Raw genomic sequence first — 5,839 nt, 5'->3', positions numbered from 1 at the left:
CCAAGGGATGCTCAGGGGACTCCGTCCAGCTAGGAAAAGCAGCTACCCAGCTCCAGCCTGACAGCGCTTGGAAACACCGACTAGCTGGAGAGCCTGGCGCTTCTCGGGGGGTAGGTTGCGGCCGTGCCCGAGGTCACAGGCAGACGAGTTTGTCGGGGTCAGTGGGATCTCTCTGCCGCAAGAGTTGAGGAAATACTTCTTCGTGAGAGGGAGAGCCCGCGGGCACGGGGGAGGGCTGGGGGGACGCGAGCGAGGCGTCCGCGGGAGGCGGGCGCGCCGGGGGAAGGAGGCGCGGGGCGGAGGGCGGGAGCGAGCGAGCGGCAAGTTTGCCGGACCCGGATCGGGAGCGCGGAGCCGCTGCGGGCTCGGGGGCTGCGAAGCGGAGCCAGGACCCGGGTGCCGCGCCCGGAGGTGGGTCCGGCGCGGGAAGGCGGCCCCTAGAGCCGGGGCAGGGCGGCTGCGAGACACCTGCGGGAGGGGAGGGAAGGGGGGTTGCGGTGGCGGGAACTTTCCGCGCTGCTTTGCCCCTTCGGCACCCGGCAAACTCGGCGGGGCGAGCCCCTGGTTCACACGCGACGTCCCCCTGCCCCCGGGGACGCAGAGCCTTCCCGCCGGGACGGCTGCCCCCATCTCGCGGCGGGGGGAGGGGTCTTCTCCTCCGCTCCACAAAGCCCGGAGTCGCAGCGTGGGGGAGGGCGCTCCTCGGGCGGGCACCCCCCGTGCTCCAAGCCGCACCGTCCCCACCGAGACCAACCCAGCCCAGGGTCTTAAACCCCTCCAGGGATGCAGATCCCACGGCCCCCTGCTTCGCCAGCCTCCTCGGGAGAGCGCCTTTGCGAATATCCAACCTAAACTTCCCCCGCTGCAACTCGGGACTGCTGCTCCTTGTCCTGTCATCTGCCCCCACTTGGAACAGCCCAGCTCCATCCTTTCTGGAGCCCTCCTTCAGGGAGGGGAAGGCTGCTATTAAATCCCCTCTCCGCTTTCACCTTTCCAGCCCTGCTGTCTGTGAAATCATGTCTGCGGACTAAGTAAGCCCAGTTCCCTAAGTCTCTCCTCAAAAGTCATGTCCCCCCAGCCCCCTCACCATTTTCACTGGCCTCTGCTAGACTCCCTCCAATGTGTCCACGTCCTTTCTGTAGTGGGGGGCCCAAAACTGGACGCCGTGCTCCAGATGTGGCCTCACCAGTGCCCTGTGGAGGGGAAGAGTCGCTTCCTTCCGGCCGAGGCAGAGCTGCCTCGTTCTGGGCTCTAAAGGACTTGACCGTGGACTCGAGGGCCCCCATCCCTGTCCGGTTCTTCTGTCTTGAGACATTACAAGTTCATTGCCTTCAGTGAGCAGCACCTCCAGTCCTGGACCAAGGGTAATGGCTTAATTCAAGATGTATTTGAGTCCCTCTCTCACTAGGAGGATAGTAAAGCCCTGGAACAGGCAGGCAGGGTGCCTGCCTGAAGAGGTGGGAGGATATGCAGCCTCAGAGCTCTCTAAGATGGGGACTGACAAAGCCTTGGCTAGAGTGAGATAGTTGGGGCTGGTCCTGCTTGGAGCAGGAGGGTGGACTAGATAACCTCTTGAGGTCCCGTCCAACACTCATTTTCTATGAGTCTACCTCTTCCTCCCCTGCCTCCACATAGACACACCTTGAGGATTGAGGGCTTTAAACTCCCTTGCCATTTCTGCCTTGAAACCTTGCTTGAACCTTCAACTGCTTGAAAAGTAACTGACTCGGCTTTTGACACTGTTTGGTGAGGGAGCGCTCGCTCTGCTAGGATTCCCGGCACAAAGGTCAGTTTTTGGTTAACTGATACAGGGCATCATTATGGCATTTTGGTCTAGTGAGAAAAGGTGTGTGTGTGGGGAGGGGGGGCAGTTCCCCCAACGCCAGTTGAAATAAAGCTACTGTAACTTGGTTTGCAACTAGGTAGAAGCAACCCCTTGTTTTTTCCAGTGTAAGAGTGATATAGCTGTCATGGTTCAGAAATGGTGTAAAACAGAAAGATTTCTTAAGATGAGACCAGTTACTGGACTTACTGCAGTTGGGATAATTAGACAAGCTCTCTTTGAGGAATGTCTTGCATTAGAGTTAGACAAGCTTTCAATTTCAGCTATGCAGTTGGTCCAATAAGAGTTACCATCCTAAGAAAGCCTTGCTTCTCACATTGAATTCAAAGGCATTTTGCCTCGAGATATGTCTAAACTTGAACTTTTAATCATTCCTCTCTTTAATACGGTGTTAATTAGCATAGTTTATTTATGATAGACACTAAACAAATGTTTGTTCCAAGTCAGAGAGATGTTATATTTGTCGCATTTGTTGATGCATGTTAATACATTACTAAATCCTGTATATGTACAGTGTTGGCATCCTTGTCAAGACTGGTCTGAAAACAGAGAATCACTACTAGGGTTGGTATTGTTGTTTAACTGTGCTGTGTATTCAGCATCTGTCCTGAAAACTCTGATTAAGATGCATCAGAAGAAGAAATTCCTTATTTCTGGCTGCTAGAAGTTCTGCTTGGCTACTTTCTGAAAAGGTGGGCTCTCAGTTGGGTCCAATTTTTGTTCTAGAGTTGCTTATATTTTACATAAGTCTCTGGTTCTTAAGAGAAAGATTGTCCAAGTCCACTAAGAAATGGTAAACCCCACCTGAATTACATATGGGACAACTTTTAGTACAACTTCAAAACACTAGTACTATTCCAGAGGGGAGATGTGTCTTTCCATTCCGTTTGTAGTCCACAATATTTCTATGGCTCTGAAATGACTTAAAGGTGATCTTTAAAGAGAGAAAAAGAAGTGTCTGTTCAGCTCCTCTAAGGCATTGCTTATTTGCTTTTGTTACAGTTTGTATAACTGCAAGAAATTAAAAAGTTACTAGAAAAGCTATTGTTGAACATTTGACACTTCTTTCCATTCAGGTAAGGGCTGAAAAGCGCCCCCCCCCCCAGTTCACATGGTTTTAAGTCCTCGAAAGACTTCCAGCAAAACAAGGAAGACCAGACCAGATGTCGTATGACTAATGTAAAGAATCAGCAGGGTGTGTGGGGGGTGCCAATCCTATCACACCGTCTTACACATTGTAATGGGGGGAAGTGCTGGGGGGGGTTAATAGACTCAAATTTATTTCCACTACAGTTGCTCTTATTTTGATGATCAAAATGTCAGCCATTGTGAATAATTCCAGAGTCAGACTTCTATCATTCTAAAAATTATTTCAGAATCACCACATATTTTCAGGCTGTGCATACCTAAGCGAATTAATGCCTTGTTGAGGTGATTACAGTTATCTGATTTGGCCTTAAGCCTCTGGCTTGATGCCTAATAACACATTCAGTAATTGTCAGTAGATGTCTGTCATTTTATGGGCTTAATCATGAGATGGTTTTTAAGGTGTTCATGCAGAGCTTTCTGCTTAACATATATCTGAATGGCCAGGTCCTGCATTTGAATCTCTGGGTGCACACCCCTTGGAGCAAACCTCTGCACCTGCAAAAATCCAGTTGTGGAGTGTAATCCTAAATGCAGTTTTGTCTCTTGGGGTTGTTTGTTTGTTCTGTTTTTAATGGCTCCCATTTCCCAATAGCTTTACACCTTGAGGGGATTGTCAAATTTCTTGGGTGGACAAGGTGTTAAAAGATGCTTTTCATCACATTTCTCAGTCTTCCCTCCTTGTTTGTGGTGAAGCCTTGGGGATATTACCTCTATATACCTGAGTAGGATTTAGGAAAAATCAAAGAGACTGCTTCCAGAGAATCTCTCTCTACTTTTGCACTGAAACTAGAGCATGTTGGGATTAGGTTTTAGAGATGACCATTAGTGTTCCTGATTACATAGTTTCTTGTGATGCCTCAGAGCTTGTCTATGCAAAAAAGCTTGTGTAGAACAAACTAGGCTGTGAAATTAAAGCATAATAGCCATTTCCTATTTAGATGTTTTTTCTTTGTTTTTAAGTAGATATCACTTAATTCTGCACTCCGTTTTGTGTAGAAGTTCCCAGTTTATTTGTTTAAGGAGCCCCCACTAAACTGGAAGACCATCCAAAATGGCTAGTGCTCCTTGCTGTTCCTCTCTGCATCTAAAAAGGTTATCAAACCAATTTAGTTAGCCTGTTTAAAACACACTAGTGTCTATAGCTAGCAACACTTAAGGTAATAGCTAGCCACCCTTGACTCACCAAGTAAAATGACTAAAATACCCATTTACAGCTGGATCTAAGGGGCAACCTTTGGAGCAAGGTTTACATTAAAGCCCCTGGATCAGTAGTAAGATCCTTTACTCTGCTGCTTCAACATCTCTCTTCTTTCTGTGTAGTTGTTCTCAATGACTTGCAAAACAAGACGAAGGCACAGTAAGACTGAATAGATAATAATAGCAGGGAAGCAAAATCCTGGGTGCACTTCCCAAACAGGAAACCTTTTGTCTGCGTAAGGACTGTGGGATGGAGTTTTGTCTTTTTCTTGCCAAGGGGAAAAGAATTAGATATAATCTGTCCTGAAATAATTGAATTGTTATGCCCCTGGATAGAGAGAGTGCAAAAAGTGAAATGCAATTGAATGGGGATTACAATTTCAGAAGAGCCCAAGTGATTTAGGATCCCAGGTGTCATTTTCAAAAGGGACTTGGGTACTTACTGGCAGACTTATAAAAGTATTAAGTTGCCTAGTGATGAAGACATGAGCCTATTGGATATTTAGGCTCTGCTTTTTTCAAGAGAGGTGGGTAGCTAACTCCCACTAAATTATTTATTTCCATGAGAGTTAGGTGCTTGATTGTGTTTAATTATCCAAAGTCACTTGAAAATGGAACTTAGGCTCCTAAGCTACTTACCCACTCTAGAAAAAACTTCCCTGATGGGTATCAGTTCCACTTTGAATTTCTTCTAACAGTGGCACAAATGAGAGAACTACAAGAGCTTTTGGCCTGGCACGTCTCCAAGCATCTCAGATGCATTGCGTTGCATTGCACTGAGCTTTTTATTTGCTTAATTGAGATGTCACTTTTGAGTTATAAATTGCAAATTATTCTCGTGAGATTAATATCTTGGTCAGATTGATTACTACACCTTTTTTTGTTTAAATCAATGGACTAAAATGCTTTGTGTTGTACCAGTCAGGCCTTCTTGGGTATCTGTTAATTATCCTGGACAACTCAGAATTACTTCAGATTTTGTGTTACTGGGGAGCTGTGAGTTGTACTCTTGTTTTGTGTTGCCTCAGAATCTGTATTCCATTTAGAAACTGTATAGAAGGCCCAATTGTGCCACCTTTGTTCACACTGGACATTGTTTCACAGTGTAAGAACTCCATGCATTTCTGTGGGACTTTTGACAGATGGAGATAGAAGGATGGCAGAAGTCTCAAGCTGTTGCTATTATAGTCAGTGATTCTTTTTTTTTAAGCCATCCTATTATGTGTAAATGACTTTCTCCTCAATCCCCAGGAGACCATGGGTCAGACTCTCCTCATTACTGAGGATGAGAGAGTACATTACTTCCACAGGAGTCCCACTGCCTCCAGGAGTCCACCTGGTGGGGAATGGCCCTGCGTTCACAGCACTGTAATTCTGCCCATTGAAGACTTAAACCCCTTTACAAGTAACTGGAGACTAAGGTGGTCCTGGTGATGCTTAAATCGGTTCGTTTCTCTGGAGGCCACTAAAATCACAGACACACACTCATTAGATGGCACAAAAGGTGTTTCATACAAGCATACATGTGGTCACATCACTACATACATCGCATGTATGTTATAATTAACTACTTAAGTATGCAGGGTGGAGGGGTAAATATGCATCAGCTAATTAAGCATGCTCAGAGACTACTATAGGTCACCAAGAGTT

At 46.7% G+C, this 5,839-nt stretch overlaps 1 protein-coding gene across 1 annotated transcript in view; it reads left to right on the top strand.

Moving 5' to 3' along the window:
- The first annotated feature begins 319 nt into the window (after positions 1 to 319).
- Positions 320 to 5,839, top strand: part of KCNG2 (potassium voltage-gated channel modifier subfamily G member 2) — a 100,383-nt gene continuing 94,863 nt past the window's right edge. Inside the window, exon 1 of the mRNA XM_019544666.1 lies at positions 320 to 411. The gene's annotated coding sequence lies outside the window, so the exon portion shown is untranslated. The remainder of the gene's footprint in view (positions 412 to 5,839) is intronic.

This window comes from Crocodylus porosus, unplaced genomic scaffold (genome assembly GCF_001723895.1).
Source record: "Crocodylus porosus isolate Cpor-Errol unplaced genomic scaffold, CroPor_comp1, whole genome shotgun sequence".
NCBI classification, from domain to species: domain Eukaryota; kingdom Metazoa; phylum Chordata; order Crocodylia; family Crocodylidae; genus Crocodylus; species Crocodylus porosus.
Note: the sequence above shows the minus strand (reverse complement) of the source record. Positions and strands in the feature narration are given on the sequence as shown.